The 19624-nt window shown below is 48.8% G+C and overlaps 1 protein-coding gene across 4 annotated transcripts in view; it reads left to right on the plus strand.

The window, feature by feature from the left end:
• The window catches only part of prkcz (protein kinase C, zeta), a 741785-nt gene that overhangs the window by 667311 nt on the left and 54850 nt on the right, over positions 1–19624 (plus strand). The window lies entirely within an intron of this gene.

Consider the following 19624-nt stretch of genomic DNA (forward strand, 5'->3'; position numbering starts at 1 on the left):
TATTGTCTGTCCACCCTCAGATGTTCTTTCAACAACCGCTCCCTTTCCCTACCCCCCTGCTTTCCTTTATGTGCCCTAATAGATATCAGCTCCCCTCTAACCACTGCCTTCAGCGCCTCCCTGACCACTCCCACCTGTACCTCCCCATTATCATTGAGTTCCAAGTACCTTTCAATACACCCCCTCACCCTTAAACACACCCCCTCATCCGCCAATAATCCCATGTCTATTCTCCAGGGTGGACGCTGTTGTTTTTCTTCTCCTATCTCCAGGTCCACCCAATGTGGAGCATGATCCGAAATGGCTATAGCCGTGTACTCCGTTCCCGTCACCTTTGGGATCAGTGCCCTTCCCAAAACAAAAAAATCTATTCGTGAATAAACTTTGTGGACATAGGAGAAAAACGAAAACTCCTTACTCCTAGGTCTACTAAATCTCCAGGGGTCTACTCCTCCCATCTGCTCCATAAAGTCCTTAAGCACCCTAGCTGCAGCCGGCCTCCTTCCGGTCCTGGACCTCGATCTGTCCAGCCCTGGCTCCACCCATTACCAACTTCCCCACTTCTAGGTCCGGGATTCGTCCTAGCATACGCCTCATAAAGTTGGCATCATCCCAGTTCGGGGCATACACGTTCACTAATACCACCGCCTCCCCTTGCAATTTGCCACTCACCATCACGTATCTGCCCCCACTATCCGCCACTATAGTCTTTGCCTCAAACATTAGCCGCTTCCCCACTAGTATGGCCACCACCCTGTTTTTTGCGTCTAGCCCCGAATGAAACACCTGCCCCACCCATCCTTTGCGTAGTCTGACCTGGTCTATCAGCTTCAGATGCGTCTCCTGAAGCATAACCACATCTGCCTTAAGTTTCTTTAGGTGTGCGAGTACCCGTGCCCTCTTAATCGGCCCGTTCAGCCCTCTCACATTCCACGTGATCAACCGAGTTGGGGGGCTCTTCCCCCCCCCCTCCCTTTGACGACTAGCCATCTCCTTTTTCAATCCAGCTCCTCACCCGGTTCCCACGTAGCCGTATCTCCCCCAAGCGGCGCCTCCCCGCCCCGACCACCCCCCCCCCATACCAGCTCCCCCTTCTCCCCAGCAGCAGCAACCCAGTTAACCCCCCCCCCCCCCCCCCCCGCTAGATCCCAAACTACCGTAATTGCACCCCCCATGTTGCTCCCAGAAGTCAGCAAACTCTGGCCGACCTCGGCTTCCCCCCGTGACCTCGGCTCACACTGTGCGAGGCCCCCTCCTTCCTGCTTCCCTGTTCCCGCTGTGATTACCATAGCGCGAGAACAAAGCCCGTGCTTCCCTTTTGGCCCCGCCCCCAATGGCCGGCGCCCTCAGCTCCTCATCCTCCCTCCCCCCTCCCACACGACATGGGGAAGAGAGAAAAGTTACAGGGTCGCAGGATTAACACCTTGGGAAGTCATCTCTTCCCTCTTTTCCCCCCCCTTCATCCCACATATTCACCCCCCCACTTTGTCCCAAACGTTCTTTTTCTGGCCCGCTCACTCCAGTTTCTCCTCGAGATTAAATGTCCACGCCTCATCTGCCGTTTCGAAGTAGTGGTGTTTCCCTTGATGTGTGACCCACAGTCTTGCCGGTTGCAGCATTCCAAATTTAACCATCCGTTTGTGCAGCACCACCTTGGCCCGATTAAAGCTTGCCCTCCTTCTCGCCACCTCCGCACTCCAATCTTGATATACACGAATCACCGCGTTCTCCCACCTACTTCTCCGAGTTTTCTTTGCCCATCTGAGGACCATCTCTCTGTCCTTATATTGGAGAAATCTCACCACTATGGCTCGAGGAATTTCTCCAGCCCTCGGTCTTCGCGCCATAACTCGATAGGCTCCCTCCACCTCCAGCGGACCAGTCGGGGCCTCCGATCCCATTAACGAGTGCAGAATCGTGCTCACATATGCCCCGGTTCCGCCCCTTCTACACCTTCGGGAAGACCAAGAATCCTTAAATTCTTCCTCCTCGCATTATTCTCCAGCACCTCCAGCCTTTCCACACACCTTTTGTGTTGTGCCTCGTGCATCTCCGTTTTCACCACCAGGCCTTGTATGTCGTCCTCATTCTCAGCAGCCTTTGCCTTCACGACCCAAAGCTCCTGTTCCTGGGTCTTTTGCTCCTCCTTTAGCCCCTCAATCGCTTGTAATATCGGAGCCAACAGCTCCTTCTTCATCTCCTTTTTGAGTTCTTCCACTCAACGCCGCAGGAACTCTTGTTGGTCAGGGCCCCATATTAAACTGCCTCCTTCCGACGCCATCTTGCTTTGTGCCCACCTTCCTGGCCGCTGCTCTAGAGGATCCACCGCAATCCGGCCACTTTCCTCTCTTTTTTCCATCCGTGTCCAGGGGGGATTCCCTTCTGGATTCCAGCACAGTGTTTTTTGCCGTTGGGGCTCCTATCAAGTACCCAAAAGTCCGTTCCACCGGGAGCTGCCGAAACGTGCGACCTAGTTGGTCATCGCCGCACCCGGAAGTCGTGGGCCTTGATTTCTGACAAACATACGAGCTTTTTAACTACTGAAATTGATGGCATCACAAACTGGGTGGCACAGTCGTAGTGCAATGGGTCATTGTGTCATGTGAGAGTACCTTTAAGAAATGGGTGTTTATAAATGGGTGTGTATTTAAGTATCTATAATGAGAGTATCTTTAAGAAATGGGTGTTTATTACTGCAGTGATGTCAGAGAGTGGGTGGAGCTGGGCTGTCTGTCAGCGTTTTACTTTCGTTTTAGGCTGTTTGCTGCAGGGTGTGTTTTAGTTTCGTTTTCAGAGCTGGATAGCTGCAGCCACAGCCAAAAGGTGTATTAGAGTCTCTCTCTGCCATCTAAAGACTGTAAATCGATCCTGGTGATTTAAAACTAATAACAGTAATGACTTTAACCTGATGTGCGTCTGGTAAAAGGTGTTTTAAATCTTATGGATGTTAAAAGGAAAGCTTAAAGGATTACTTAGTGTTGTATTCTTTGGGGGTTGTATTTGAATTAATGGTTGCTAAGATGTTCATTATGTTTTAAAAAGGTTAACTTGAATTCATAGAATAAACATTGTTTTGCTTTTAAAAATACTTTTCCATTTCTGCTGTACCACACCTGTAGAGTGGGCTGTGTGCTCCCCATACCACAATCTAGTAAAAGTTGTGGGTCAGAAGAACTCCATGATACATTTTGGGTTTCTCTAAACCCTGGCCCATAACAAATGGCATAATGGACTACTGCTGGTTGGACCTTGGTACCAGTTATTGGATTTGAGGCTCAGTCTGAGTCGCATTAATTACCATTGACTGTGAGCCTATGGCACAAAAGTAACATTAAATTAATACATTTTGGAGTTTCATCATGACATCAGATCAAGGAAATGGACGAATGTTGGTGGTTGCTGGGAGCCAAACATCCCAGCTTCAGAACATCTCTTCAGGAGTTCCTCAGGCTAGTGTTGTCTTAAGCCCAACCATCTTCAGCTGCTTCATCAATGAATCTTCCCACCCTCAGAAGTAGGGATCTTCGTTGATGATTGTACAGTGTTCAGTACCATTTGCAAATCCTCAGAACTGAAGCAATCCATGCCCACATACAGCAAGACCTGGACAACATTCAGTCTTGGGATGATGTATGGCAAGTAAGATTTCTGCCACACAAGTGGCAGGCAATGACCACCTCCAAAGAAAGAATCTAATCCTCTTCCTTTGACATTCAACAGGATTACGATCACCGAATACTGCAACATCCAGGGTGTTACTATTGACCAGAAATTTAACAGAAACAACCATATAAATACTGTGGCAAGAAAAGTAGAGTCAGAGGCTGGGAACTCTGAACCAAATAACTCACCTCCTGTCTCCCCAAAGCCACTATAATGTACAAGTTAGAAGTGTTACGGAAGGACTTCCGGGTGCGGCGATGACCAGCTGAGTCGCACGTTTCGGCAGCTCCCGGTGAAACGGACTTTTGGGCTCTTGATAGGAGCCCCAACGGCAATTTTGACGGCTAAAAACACTGTGTGGTAAACCAGAAGGGAATCCCCCCTGGATACGGATGGAAAAAGGAGGAGAAAGTGGCCGGATTGCAGTGGATCCTTTAGAACAGCAGCAAGGAAGGCAAGCAAAAACCAAGATGGCGTCGGAAGGTGGCAGTTTAACATGGGGCCCTGAACAACAAGAGTTCTTGAAATGCTGTGTGGAAGAGATCAAAAAGGAAATGAAGAAAGAGCTGTTGGCCCCGATACTACAGGCGATCGAAGGGCTAAAGGAGGAACAAAAGACCCAGGAGCGGGAGCTTCGGGTCGTGAAGGCAAAGGCAGCCGAGAATGAGGACGACATACAGGGCCTGGTGGTGAAGACGGAGACGCAGGAGGCACATCAGAAACGATGTGTGGAAAGGTTGGAGGCACTGGAAAACAACGCAAGGAGGAACAACCTGAGGATTCTTGGTCTTCCTGAAGGTGTGGAGGGAGCGGACGTCGGGGCATATGTGAGCACGATGCTGCACTCGTTAATGGGAGCGGAGGCCCCGGCGGATCCGTTGGAGGTGGAGGGAGCATACCGAGTGATGGCGCGAGGACCGAGAGCAGGAGAAATTCCCAGAGCCATAGTGGTGAGATTCCTCCGTTTTAAGGATAGAGAAATGGTCCTTAGATGGGCGAAGAAAACTCGGAGCAGTAAATGGGAGAACGCGGTGATCCGCGTTTATCGAGACTGGAGTGTGGAGGTGGCGAGAAGGAGGGCGAGCTTTACTCGGGCCAAGGCGGTGCTTCATATAAAGAAGATAAAATTTGGAATGCTGCAACCGGCAAGACTGTGGGTCACATATCGAGGGAGGCACCACTACTTTGAGACGGCGGATGAAGCGTGGACTTTTATTGTGGAAGAAAAACTGGAATGAGTGGATTATTAAAAAGAACGTTTGAACAAAGTGGTGGGGCGAATGTGGGGGGCAAAGAGGGGGGTTAAAAAGGGGGGAAAGAGGAGTTTTATGTACTAATCCTGCGATGTGGTAACTTTTCTCTCTCCCACAGGTGGTGATGGGGGGAGAACTGGAGGTGGAGGAGATGGGGCGTTGACCATTGGGGGCGGGGCCAAGGGAGAAGCGCGGGCTTGGTTCCCGCGCTATGATAATCATGGCGGGAATAGAGAAGCAGGAAGGAGGGGGCGTCGCACGGTGCGAGCCGAGGTCACTGGGGGAAGCCGAGGTCGGCCAGAGTTTGCTGACTTCTGGGAGCAACATGGGGGGAGTAATTACGCTAGCGGGGGATCTAGCGGGGGGGGTGGGAGGGGGGAATTACTGGGTTGCTGCTGCTGGGGAGAGGGGGGAGCTGGTATGGGGGAGGATGGGCGGGGGGGCACCGCCTGGGGGAGATACAGCTGCGTGGGAACCGGGTGAGGAGCTGGAAAAAGGTGATGGCTAATCGACAAGGGGGGGAGGTAGGAAGTCCCCCAACTCGGCTGATCACGTGGAACGTGAGAGGGCTGAACGGGCCGATAAAGAGGGCACGGGTACTCACACACCTTAAGAAACTTAAGGCAGATGTGGTTATGTTACAGGAAACGCACCTGAAACTGATAGACCAGGTTAGGCTACGCAAAGGATGGGTGGGGCAGGTGTCCCATTCGGGGCTAGATGCGAAAAACAGGGGGGTGGCTATATTAGTGGGGAAGCGGGTAATGTTCGAGGCAAAGACTATAGTGGCGGATAACGGGGGCAGATAAGTGATGGTGAGTGGCAAACTACAGGGGGAGACGGTGGTTTTGGTAAACGTATATGCCCCGAACTGGGATGATGCCAATTTTATGAGGCGGATGCTAGGACGCATTTTGACCTAGAGATGGGAAAGCTGATAATGGGGGGAGATTTTAATACGGTGTTGGAACCAGGGCTGGATAGGTCGAAGTCCAGGACTGGAAGGAGGCCGGCAGCAGCCAAGGTACTTAAAGATTTTATGGAGCAGATGGGAGGTGTAGACCCGTGGAGATTTAGCAGACCTAGGAGTAAGGAGTTTTCGTTTTTCTCCTATGTCCATAAAGTCTACTCGCGAATAGACTTTTTTGTGCTGGGTAGGGCATTGATCCCGAAGGTGAGGGGAACGGAGTATACGGCTATAGCCATTTCGGATCACGCTCCACACTGGGTGGACTTGGAGATAGGGGAGGAAACAGGAGGGCGCCCACCCCTGGAGAATGGACATGGAACTAATGGCAGATGAGGGGGTGTGTCTAAGGGTGAGGGGATGCATTGAAAAGTACTTGGAACTCAATGATAATGGGGAGGTCCAGGTGGGAGTGGTCTGGGAGGCGTTGAAGGCGGTGGTTAGAGGGGAGCTGATATCAATAAGGGCACATAAAGGGAAGCAGGAGAGTAAGGAACGGGAGCGGTTGCTGCAAGAACTTTTGAGGGTGGACAGACAATATGCGGAAGCACCGGAGGAGGGACTGTACAGGGAAAGGCTACATGTAGAATTTGACTTGCTGACTACGGGCACTGCAGAGGCACAATGGAGGAAGGCACAGGGTGTACAGTACGAATATGGGGAGAAGGCGAGCAGGTTGCTGGCACACCAATTGAGGAAAAGGGGAGCAGCGAGGGAAATAGGGGGAGTGAGGGATGAGGAAGGAGAGATGGAGCGGGGAGCGGAGAGAGTGAATGGAGTGTTCAAGACATTTTATAAAAAATTATATGAAGCTCAACCCCCGGATGGGAGGGAGAGAATGATGGGCTTCTTGGATCGGTTGGAATTTCCCAAGGTGGAAGAGCAGGAAAGGGTGGGACTGGGAGCACAGGTCGAGGTAGAGAAGTGGTGAAAGGAATTAGGAGCATGCAGGCGGGAAAGGCCCCGGGACCGGATGGATTCCCAGTCGAATTCTATAGAAAATATGTGGACTTGCTCGCCCCGGTACTGACGAGGACCTTTAATGAGGCAAAGGAAAGGGGACAACTGCCCCCCGACTATGTCTGAAGCAACGATATCGCTTCTCTTAAAGAAGGAAAAGGACCCGCTACAATGCGGGTCCTATAGACCTATTTCCCTCCCTAAATGTAGATGCCAAGATCCTGGCCAAGGTAATGGCAATGAGAATAGAGGAATGTGTCCCGGGGGTGGTCCACGAGGACCAAACTGGGTTTCTGAAGGAGAGACAGCTGAACACGAATATACGGAGGTTGTTAGGGGTAATGATGATGGCCCCACCAGAGGGTGAAACGGAGATAGTAGTGGCGATGGATGCCGAGAAAGCATTTGATAGAGTGGAGTGGGATTATTTGTGGGAGGTGTTGAGGAGATTTGGTTTTGGAGAGGGGTATGTTAGATGGGTTGCAGCTGTTGTATAGGGCCCCAGTGGCGAGCGTGGTCACGAATGGACGGGGATCTGCATATTTTCGGCTCCATAGAGGGACAAGGCAGGGATGCCCTCTGTCCCCATTATTGTTTGCACTGGCGATTGAGCCCCTGGCGATAGCGTTGAGGGGTTCCAAGAAGTGGAGGGGAGTACTTAGGGGAGGAGAAGAACACCGGGTATCTTTGTATGCGGAAGATTTGCTACTATACGTGGCGGACCCGGCGGAGGGGATGCCAGAAATAATGCGGATACTTGGGGAGTTGGGGGATTTTTCAGGGTATAAATTGAACATGGGGAAAAGTGAGTTGTTTGTGGTGCATCCAGGGGAGCAGAGTAGAGAAATAGAGGACCTACCGTTGAGGAAGGTAACAAGGGACTTTCGTTACCTGGGGATCCAGATAGCTAAGAATTGGGGCGCATTGCATAGGTTAAATTTAACGCAGTTGGTGGAACAGATGGAGGAGGATTTCAAGAGATGGGATATGGTATCCCTGTCACTGGCAGGGAGGGTGCAGGCGGTTAAGATGGTGGTCCTCCCAAGATTCCTCTTTGTGTTTCAGTGCCTCCCGGTGGTGATCACGAAGGCTTTTTTTAAAAGGATTGAAAAGAGCATCATGGGTTTTGTGTGGGCCGGGAAGGCCCCGAGAGTGAGGAAGGGATTCTTACAGCGTAGCAGGGATAGGGGGGCTGGCACTACCGAGCCTAAGTGAGTATTATTGGGCCGCTAATATTTCAATGGTGAGTAAGTGGATGGGAGAGGAGGAGGGAGCGGTGTGGAAGAGATTAGAGAGGGCGTCCTGTAGGGGGACTAGCCTACAGGCTATGGTAACAGCCCCATTGCCGTTCTCACCGAGGAACTACACCACAAGCCCCGGTGGTGGTGGCTACACTGAAGATTTGGGGACAGTGGAGACGGGCATAGGGGAAAGACTGGAGCCTTGGGGGGGGTCCCCGATAAGAAACAATCATCGGTTTGCCCCGGGGGGAATGGATGGGGGATATGGAATGTGGCAAAAGAGCAGGAATAACGCAACTGAAAGATCTGTTTGTGGATGGGAAGTTCGCGAGTCTGGGAGCGCTGACCGAGAAATATGGGTTGCCCCAAGGGAATGCATTCAGGTATATGCAACTGAGGGCTTTTGCGAGGCAACAGGTGAGGGGAATTCCCGCAGCTCCCGACACAAGAGGTGCAGGACAGAGTGATCTCAAAGACATGGGTGGGGGATGGTAAGGTGTCAGATATATATAGGGAAATGAGGGACGAAGGGGAGACTATGGTAGATGAACTAAAAGGGAAATGGGAAGAAGAGCTGTGGGAGGAGATCGAGGAGGGGCTGTGGGCAGATGCCCTAAGGCAGGGTAAACTCGTCGTCCTCGTGTGCCAGGCTAAGCCTGATTCAGTTTTAAGGTATTACACAGGGCACATATGACTGGAGCACGGCTCAGTAAATTTTTTGGGGTGGAGGATAGGTGTGCGAGGTGCTCGAGAAGCCCAGCGAATCATACCCATATGTTTTTGGTCATGCCCGCACTACAGGGGTTTTGGATGGGGGTGACAAAGGTGCTTTCAAAAGTAGTAGGAGTCCGGGTCGAACCAAGCTGGGGGTTGGCTATATTTGGGGTTGCACAAGAGCCGGGAGTGCAGGAGGCGAGAGAGGCCGATGTTTTGGCCTTTGCGTCCCTAGAAGCCCGGCGCAGGATATTGCTAATGTGGAAAAAAAGCCAAGCCCCCGGGGGTGGAGACCTGGATAAATGACATGGCGGGGTTTATAAAGCTAGAGCGGATTAAGTTCGTCCTAAGGGGGTCGGCTCAAGGGTTCACCAGGCGGTGGCAACCGTTCGTCGAATACCTCGCAGAAAGATAGACTGAATGGAAAAAAAGAAGGCAGCAGCAGCAGCCCAGGATCGGGGGAGGGGGAGGGGAGGAGGAGGAGGGGGGGGGGGGGGGGGGTGGGGGGGAGAGGGAGGAACCAGAAGTACTCTCAGGGTTGTTAATATATACTGTATAGTATGTATAGGTCGTTGCTACAGATAATTATATATTGGACTGTTAAATTATATTTTTGGAGAGTGTTACCTAAAAGGCAGTTGCCAATTAGGGCTAGTTTTCATTTTTGTTATTTATTATTTATTCATTTTTTGTTTATAAATAGGTCATTGTTATTTGTGTTGTTATAATATTGTGTAAAGGATGCACAATGTACTGTGTGGTTGACCAAAAATGTTCAATAAAATATTTAATTAAAAAAAAGAAGTGTTACGGAATACTCTCCACGTGCCTGGATGAGTGTAGCTTCAACAACACTGAAGAAACTCAACACCAATCAGGACAAAACAATCACTTAATTAGTGGACCCCATCCACCAAACAGTCATTCTGTCCACTGCCGACACATAGTGGCAGCAGTGCGATGACCAGCTGCCATCTCCGGGCAAACCACAGTTCCTCTCAAGGCAAACTTGATCTTTTCCAACCTGAGGAATTCCGCAAGGTCGCCCACCCAAACCTCCGGTTTCCCTCCACTCCAATAAGATCCGTCTCCAGGCTACCAGGGAGGTAAAGGCCAAAACATCGGCCTCTCTCGCCCCTGGACTCCTGGGTCTTCCAACACTCCAAAAGTTACCACTTCTGGACTCGGGACCACCTTCAACCTCAACATCTCAGACATAACGTCAACAAACCCCCACCAGAATCCCCACAACTTCGGACAGGCCCAAAACATGTGGACGTGGTTCGCGTGCCCACCAGCACACCGCCCACATCTATCCTCCACATCCTCGAAAAACCAACTCATCCTAGCCACCGTCATATGTGCCCTGTGGACTACCTTGAACTGAATAAGGTTAAGTTTAGCACACAAAGAGGATGCGTCCACCCTCCTCAGAGCCTCCTCCCTCAGCCCAGCCTCCAACTCCCTCCCAAGCTCTTCCTCCCACTTACGCTTAACAATTCCTATCGGGGCGCTCTCCCAATCCATTAGTTCTTTATAGATCTCTGACACACTGCCCTCTCCCACCCCATTGTCGACACCACCTTGTCCTGCAGCCCCGGGGGTGGCAGGATGGGAAAGGATGGCACCTGCTTTCGAGCATAATCCTTCACCTTCACCGGAACCCATTCTCGCTGGCAGCTCAAATTCCTCTACCAACCCCTGCAAGCTAGAGAAGCAGCCCCCAACAAGCAGGTCCCCAAACCGCTCAATCCCCACCCGTCGCCACCCCCCGGAACCCTGCGCCGAGCCCACCCGGAGCGAACCTATGATTCCCACAGCTCGATGCCCAGACCGAGGCCCCCCTCCAGCCTCAGGTGCTGCCATCACTGTCCCCACGCCCTCAGGGCCGCCACCACCACCGGGCTTGTGGAGTACCTGGCCAGCGAGAAAGGCAGAGGCGCCGTCAACCGTGACCCTAAGCTCGAGCCCTTGCAGGAGGCTGCCTCCATCCGCTCCCACATCAACCCCTCCCCACTACCCACTTTCCTGACTATGGCTATATTTGCTGCCCAGTAGTAATTCATCAAGTTTGGCAGAGCCAGCCCGTCGTGTCGTTCCCCCCCCCCCCCCCCCCCATTCCCATTCTAACAGCACATTCTTTACTCGTGGGGCTTTACCCGCCCACACACACCCCCAAAATCAGTGCATTGACCCCTTCGAAAAAAAGTCTTCGGAATAACGATCGGGAGGTTCTGGAAACAGGAACCTTGGGAGAACCACCATCTTCACAGACTGCACCCGTCCCGCCAACGACAGTGGGAGCACGTCCTACCTCCTAAACTCCCCCTTAATTTGCTCCACCAGCTGGGCCAAATTCAACTTGTGTAGACTGTTCCCACCCCCGCGCCACCTGAATGCCCAGGTACCTGAAACTTGCCTGCACTACCTTAAACGGCAACTCACCCAACCTCCTCTCCTGCCCCTCTTGCCTGGATCGGGAAAACCTCACTCTTCCCTTAAGACCATAAGACATAGGAGCAGAATTAGGCCACTCGGCCCATCGAGTCGGCTCGGCCATTCAATCATGGCTGATATTTTTTTTCATCCCCATTTTCCTGCCTTCTCCCCATAAACCCTGATCCTCTTATTGATCAAAAACATATCTATCTCAGTCTTAAAAACGCAGTGATATGGCCTCCACAGCCTTCTCCGGCAAAGAGGTCCACAGATTCACCACCCTGTTGCTGAAGAAATTCCTCCTCCACTCTGTTTTAAAGCATCATCCCTACAGTCTGAGATTGTGTCCTCTGGTGCTAGCTTTTCTTACTAGTGGAAACATCCTCTCCACATTCACTCTATTCAGCCCTCGCAATATCCTGTATGTATCAATAAGATCCCCCCCTCATCCTTCTAAACTCCAACGGATACAGACCCACAGTCCTCAACCCCTCCTCATATAACGACGCTCTTCATTCCAAGGATCATTCTTGTGATCCTCCTCTGGAACCTTTCCGAGGCCAGCACATCCTCCCTTAGATACATGGTCCAAAATATACCCCAAATGGGGTCTGACCAGAGCCTTATACAGCACAGAATTACATCCCCGGTCTTGTATTCTAACTCCTTCGACATGAATGCGAACATTGCATTGGCCTTCCTAACTGCCGACTGAACCTGCACATTAACCTTAAGAGAATCATGAACAAGGACTCCCAAATCCCTTTGTGCTTCAGATTTCCTACGCATTTCCCCATTTAGAAAATAGTCTATGCCTAAATTCCTCCTTCCAAAGTGCATAACCTCACACTTTTCCACATTGTATTCCAGCTGCCACTTCTTTGCCTACTCTCCTAGCCTGTCCAAGCCCTTCTGCAGCCCCCTGCTTCCACAATACTATCTGTCCCTCTGCAGATCTTTGTATCATCTGCAAACTTAGCAACAGTGCCTTCAGTTCCTTCTTCCAGTCACCGGCTGTCATTCTGAAAAAGACCCCTTTATCCCCACTCTCTGCCTTCTGCCAGTCAGCCAATCCTCTATGCATGCCAGGATCTTGCCCTTAACTCCATGGACTCTTAACTTATTTAACAGTCTCCTATGCGGCATTTTATCAAAGGCCTTCTGGAAATCTAAATATATCACGTCCATTGGTTCTCCTTTGTCTAACTTCCTTGTTATCTCCTCAAAGAACTCTAACAGATTTGTAAGACATGATCTCCCCTTGACGAAGTCCTGCTGACTCAGTCCTTTTTTATCATGCACTTCCAAGTTCATGATGTGGAAATTCTCTCAAGTAAAGCATTAATTACCTGCAAATGCTCACATTCAAAGTATCGTCTTGCATCTTTGACTTTGTCTATATAAATGTTTCTGGAACCTACCTCTTCATTCACCTGAGGAAGGAGCAGTGCTCCGAAAGCTTGTGATTTGAAACAAACCTGTTGGACTTTAACCTGGTGTTGCACAACTTATTACTAAGTTCATGAGTGTTATAGCACACTCCTTCGAATTGCCTCACTATTTAGAAGAATTAACTGTTATAAGTTTTAGTATTGTGATAGCTAGATTTCTGAGAGCTACTATTTTTCAGTTTGTAAATGTCTGTTGGCAGAGAAAGTAATAATCAATTTCTGGGAGGGAATTGTAAAACCAGTATTAATGAATGTGCTGATATTCTAGTATGTGAGGCCTTTTTCTCACACACCCAGGAATTTGTTTAAAATATATTAAAGGGTTACTTCATTCTTTCATTGATGTTTTGCAACAGTATTGAGCCCAATTGCATTACAAATGGCACAGTGTTGTTGAAAAATAGTATACAAACTGATTTGTGACATTCCCAAACCCTCAGTACATGACATCCTATGCTGGTCTGAATGTGATTTTCATTATACCCAAGTTCTTTTGAGGTTCAGTGGTTTTATTCTGAGACATTTATGATGGCAGCAATATTCATAGAATCCCTCCTGTGCAGGAGGTGGACAATTAGCCTAGCAAGAAGAGCACTCTACCTAGGCCCACTCCCCCCTCCCTATCCCCGTAACTCCATGCATTGATCTGGCTAATCCACCTAACCTGTACATCTTTGGACTGTGGGATGAAACCAGAGCACCTGAAGAAACTCACGCAGTCACTGGGAGAATATTCAAATTCCATACAGTCACCATTAGCCAGATTGAACCCGGGTCTCTGGTACTGTGAGGCAGCAGTGCTAACTACTGTGTCACCGTGTTGCCTTTTATTATTAAGTAACACTCAAAAATTTTGCTGTGAAGTATTTTTTTTTGATACTAAGGTGCAGATTATATTTATTTGCACAAAAATCCACTGGGCCTTTAATTATCGAAAAGTTGCCTTTTTCACAAAATCAGATAAAGTCTACAAACTGACAACTTAAAAATGTTTTAACTTTTTTTTAAATAAATCTTGAGTTATTTTTTTTTCCACTAAAGGGGCAATTTAGCATGGCCTATCCACCTAACCAGCACATCTTTGAGTTGTGGGGGTGAAACCCATGCAGACACGGGGCGAATCATAGAATTTACAGTGCAGAAGAGGCCATTCAGCCCATCGAGTCTGCACCGGCCCTTGGAAAGAGCACCCCACTCAAGCACACACCTCCTCCAGCCCATCCCTTAACCCAGTAACCCCAATTAACCTTTTGTTTGGACACTAAGGGCAATTTAACATAGCCAATCCACCTAAACCCGCAATCTTTAGACTGTGGGAGGAAACCGGAGCACCCGGAGGAAACCCACGCACACACGGACAGTGACCCAGGGCCGGGATTCGACCCCGGGTCCTCAGCGCCGCAGGACAAGTTCTATCTTGAGTTCCAAGACCCAGTGGTAGCTGGTAATGGTCAGTCAGCCAGAAGAATGATGAGTTTTGTAGGTTCCTGGCACACAATTTTTGCAAAGCTGCAGTAACAAAATAGCATATCTGCTAAAAATCCTTACAGAATGCCAACGGTTATACCATGCATCCTCCAGCCATGAGCAAGCCTGATCATTGACTGGAACTTTTAAAATATATGAAATAGGAGCAGGAGTGTCGGCCATTTGGCCCGTCAAGCTTGCTGCGATTTGATAACTTTAACATGTGTACATTGAAGTCTAAGCGTATGTTTAATGGTTGTTGAACGATCCACATTTGCACCATTAAATATAGATGCAGAACGTTGCTGAAGCATGAATTGCACTCTGAAATGTATTTATATGTTGCTATCCAAATTTCCAGGTAACAAATCATAATCTACCTTTGTTGCACTTGCTTTTCATTAAATTCCCATATACTAAAAAGCACCATGTTGTAGACATGAACATTAAAAATATTATGTTGTTAAAACTCCCAAAGTTGACTTTTAAAGATCAAAATAAATTTCCTATTGTTAAGAACCCCGCAGATGTTAAATGCGTGCGTATCCCAAAACTGAGACGGGTAACTTGGAACACTTAGTGTTGAATATTTTCAATTTAGTATACTGAGAGAAAAATGTGAATCAATGATGAATAGTCTAGTTGTTGTATGAACAATAGTTATAGATTATACATATTCTCATTTAAATCCATTGCTGATATCATCAATAAGTGCTGTGACGTCATTAGTTCTTCCCTGTGTATATTCGGATTTAACTGCCATTAGTTCTGATTGTTTTCAGTTATTCTTATTTTGATGTTCAGCTAGCTGCTATCGTTTTGAGTGCATACTGTAATTTTTAAAAAAAATCTTTTATTGGCATTTTCAAAATTATATACATTGCCGTTCGTTTTCATTTATTGTGCAGTACCCAAAGGCTTCTTCTTAGGTTTCATACTGTATTTTAAACTTAGTTATTATTATATATTAAAGAAGATTTTTTCTTTAATTTAGAGTATCCAGTTATTTATTTTTCCCAATTAAGAGGGCAATTTAACATGGCCAGTCCACCTACCTTGCACATCTTTGGGTTGTGAGGGCGAGACCCATGCAGACACAGGGAGAATGTGCAAACTCCAAACGGACAGTGCCCCAGAGCCAAGATCAAACCTGGGATCTCAGTGCTAACCACTGCGCCACCGTGCCGCCCGAAGAAGATTCATTTCTAACACATTTTTGACAACCTTTTTGTAGTCTAGTTACCACAAATTTTTCTGAAAAGGCAAAAAAAAGCATGACAAGGTGGACTATAATACACTATAACACTTAAGTACACTGATGGCTATAACATGGTATTACATGTTACCTCTTGGTTCCCAACTACCAACATTCCCTTTATTCCAAAACAACATCCAATATTATGAAACTGTACAAGCTAAATCCAGCAAATAATTACCATGCACAGGTTATGTGGCCACTTTTTGGAAAACCATTTTCAGTTTCAGATTTTCAAGGCAAAACCTGCTCAGTTCAGGATTTGCTCTGAACCAGCTGCCTGTTTTAACAATAAATTATTTTCGGGAGGCTGTTTCTTCAGCTGGGTGTGTGATAGTAGCTGTGTCTGTGGTTGTCTTCCTTTTTCCCTAGTCATTGTGCTATGGATATACTAAATTTCCCTTTGATGTTATCCACCCTGCGGCTTCTGGCATAAACGTGCCCAATTTCCTGATTTCTCCACTCTGAAGTTACTTTTTCTATACTCCCATTGCGTTCCTCTAGCCAGCCTAGGTAAGTACTTGCTATTCACACTGATATGCTAATTCACATCTCAACATCTTTTCAGACATCTCCATGTTTTATTTTCTTTTATCTCAGTTTCATTTTTTTATCTTAATTTTCTCCAACTTTTAACACAATATTACACAAGTTGTATTGGCAGTCACGCTGAAAGGAATCACTCACTAATACATTATGCTGATATTGTCACTTTTAGAACTTGACTTTGAAGAAGTCTGTGTGTCAATCAAATCCTAATCTCCCAATAGACCGTAGATGCCTTGCAGTGGTGTCAACCTTCCTCAAATTAATTTGATAATCTGAAGGAAGCGAATCATTGGATTAAATTTATAAGTTAGAGTTTGAATTTTCTCTTCATTGGTCAAAGGAAAAAATTGATGGAGGTGAGAAATTATAATTGGAAAAGAAATTTCAAATAATAAAATGAAACTATACAAAATGATCAAATGATTAAACACAATTTGCTGAAATTGTCCCCATTTGTGTTGGACAGTAATTGTACAGTAATTTGGGGCAGCACGGTAGCATTGTGGATAGCACAATTGCTTCACAGCTCCAGGGTCCCAGGTTCGATTCCGGCTTGGGTCACTGTCTGTGCGGAGTCTGCACATCCTCCCCGTGTCTGCGTGGGTTTTCCTCCGGGTGCTCCGGTTTCCTCCCACAGTCCAAAGATGTGCGGGTTAGGTGAATTGGCCAATGATAAATTGCCCTTAATGTCCAAATTGCCCTTGGTGTTGGGTGGAGGTGTTGAGTTTGGGTGGGGTGCTCTTTCCAAGAGCCGATGCAGACTCAAGGGGCCGAATGGCCTCCTTCTGCACTGTAAATTCAATGATAATCTATGATTAATCTAGGACAAAGGTTCGGCACAACATCGTGGGCCGAAGGGCCTGTTCTGTGCTGTATTTTCTATATACCTATATACACTTTCATTGTCAAACAACAATTCTCTAAATATTGCCAAGAAGTGGAACAAAGATGCAATTGTAAAGCATAGACAATGTGAACATACGCTGAAAGCAAAGCAAGTTGATTTTTCTATTTTTTTTAAAAGATACTCCATTTAGGGATACAATTTAATGAGAGAAAAAGGCACTGAGCAATGTTCAGTCTGCAGTTTAGTAAACTGTCCTTAATATTTACAAGTGTATTAACACACTTGGCTAGACTTCTGCTGACGGTGATGTGCTGAGAGGACGCACATCAGGTGGCTGTCATCCGAACCGGGACAAAAAAGGCACTTTTAGTTGAATTTTTCCCAAATTTCAAGGAGAGAAATCCCTCAACTTAAGGAGAATAACCGAGGAAAGATGCCAGCGAACAGGAGCTCGAGGGGCCGAAGAGATGGCAGAAGCGGCGGGAAGAAGCGGCAGAAAGTGCAATGACCAGCAGGCGGACGAGATAGCAGACCCACAAGGCGAAGTGGCCCCAACCACCCAGGAGAGAGGGGCGGACAACGACCTGAGCATCAGCCCCCCCCCCCCCCCCCCCCCCCCCCCCCCCACCACCACCACCACCATCACCACCTGGGGGCGGATGGAAAGGTTTCCTGATGAAGGAGCTGACCGCCATGAAGGAGGCAATCAAGAGAGAAATCCAGGTGGCGTTCAAGGTGGCGGTAGCGGAGGCGATGGCCATCATGCAGAAGGCAATCGACGGACTGGGGAAAAAAGTGGCAACACAGGAGAGGAAGGTCCTCGACAGGGGAAAGGGACACAAAAGGAACAGAAAAGGAAAAATTTAGCTCGGTATCGTACAGGCCTTGGCAGGGGAGGAACAGGCTGAGGAAACAAGATGGCGCTGCAATCAAAATGAACGTACTGCTGAGGTTCCTTTTCCTGTTGAGATCTATACAAATCTTCATCCCCAAGGCCTATTTCTACAAAATAGACAAAATGTGGGGGGTTAAGAACCAGAGGATCCCTAAGTCAACGCTGCCAAGGAGGGAAAACATGGGCGGTCTAGCCTTACCAAACCTACAGTACTACCACTAGGCGGCCACAGGTAAGAGGGTTTGAGAGCCAGCCATGGAATGGGTGAGGCTGGAGGAGTCGTGAAAATGAACGACCCCTCCGAACACTCGTCATGGTAGCGCTCTCATCCCCCCCAGCAAAGCACACATCAAACCCAGTGGTGTAGCCACATTGAAGACGTGGAATCAAATGAGGTAACATTTCAGTCTAACCGAGATGTACTCCATGGCCCCCATCTGCGGCAACCACTAATTCCCACTGGCCATGCTCGACGCCACCTTTACAAAGTGGAGACAGGACGGGGGGACATTAATGATTAAGGACCTCTACATAGTGGTTGGACTCGCGACCTTAGACAAGCTAACAGTCGGCCTGGACCTACCGATGGTACAGGAACTGAGGCACATCCAAATTAAACACTTTCTCTGTAAGGAGACAGCAAGGTACCCCAGGACTAGACAGTTACTAGACAGGGCAAAAACTACTACTGGACGAAACTAAATGGAAATGGGAGGACGAACAGGGGAACGGAACTGGGGTGCGGACTCTGGAGCAAAGCACTGTGCAGGGCCAACTCTACCTCGTCCTGTGCTAGGCTAAGCCATTTGCAGTTTAAAGTGGTGCACAGATCCTACCTGACCAGAACTCGAATGAGCAGGTTCTTCCCGAAGGTGGAGGACAAATGTAAATGGAGGCCCGACCAACCATTCCCACATGTTCTGGACATGCCCCAGACTTGTTGAGATTGGGACAGCCTTCTTCAAGGCAATGTCCAAGGCTGTGAGTGAGGGTGGAGCCGTGCCTGAAAGTGGCAGTCTTCGGGGTATCCGGCCCTCTTCTATGGGGAAGAGGGCCGGAGCCATGGCTTTTTGCATCCTTAATCACACGCCGGAGAATCCTGCTCGACTGGCGATCAGCAGCACTACCCACAGCTGCAGACTGGCCAGCAGACCTAGCAGAATTACTCCACCTGGAGAAGATCGTAAATTATCCGAGGATCAGACGAGGGCTTCCAGAAAGCGTGGGGCTACTCATCAGCCTGTTCCAAGACCTATTCGAGGCAAACAGCGAATAGGAAGTGGGGGAGGAAGAGAGAGAGAGAAAGATGAGGGAGGACACGTATAAGAGACAGGGGCAGAGGAAGGGAGTTCCCAAAGACGGCAGGAAACGATGCATGGGGGACAAAGGGAGGAGGGGAAGGGCAATAGATCACCCCCTCCCCCAATGCAAACCAACAAAAAATAAAAATACCCCAGCAGGGGGAAATAAGGGGGAGGGAGACGGAACATGCCTCCAAGAGGGGAAGGGAGGGGGGGACCGCTTGTAAAAGTTGTTGTATAAAGGACATGAACTGGCTTGTAAATATCAGACACACTGGAGCTGTTACTTTGTAAATACCAGGGGCTGGATTCTCTGCACGCTGACGCCAAAATCCGCGGCCAGCGCGGGGGCGGGACAATCCATTTCCCCGCACGGAATCAGGACCGGCACCGGTTCCCGATTCTGCGGGCCCCGAAAAGCGGCGTACTCTCCAAAAATGCTGCGCCGCCAAGGACCTACCTGGGGCCATTGCTGGAGGCTCACTCCGCCATTCTCCGCCCCCGACCGGGCCGAAGTCCTGACGGTGTGGATCTAATGTGGTCCAGCCGGTCGGGAAACTGGCGTGGCGGCTGTAGACTCAGTCGCGGGTGGGCCAAACGGAGGGCAGTGGGGGCCTTATAT

This window comes from Scyliorhinus torazame, chromosome 16, assembly GCF_047496885.1.
Source record: "Scyliorhinus torazame isolate Kashiwa2021f chromosome 16, sScyTor2.1, whole genome shotgun sequence".
Lineage (NCBI taxonomy): Eukaryota > Metazoa > Chordata > Chondrichthyes > Carcharhiniformes > Scyliorhinidae > Scyliorhinus > Scyliorhinus torazame.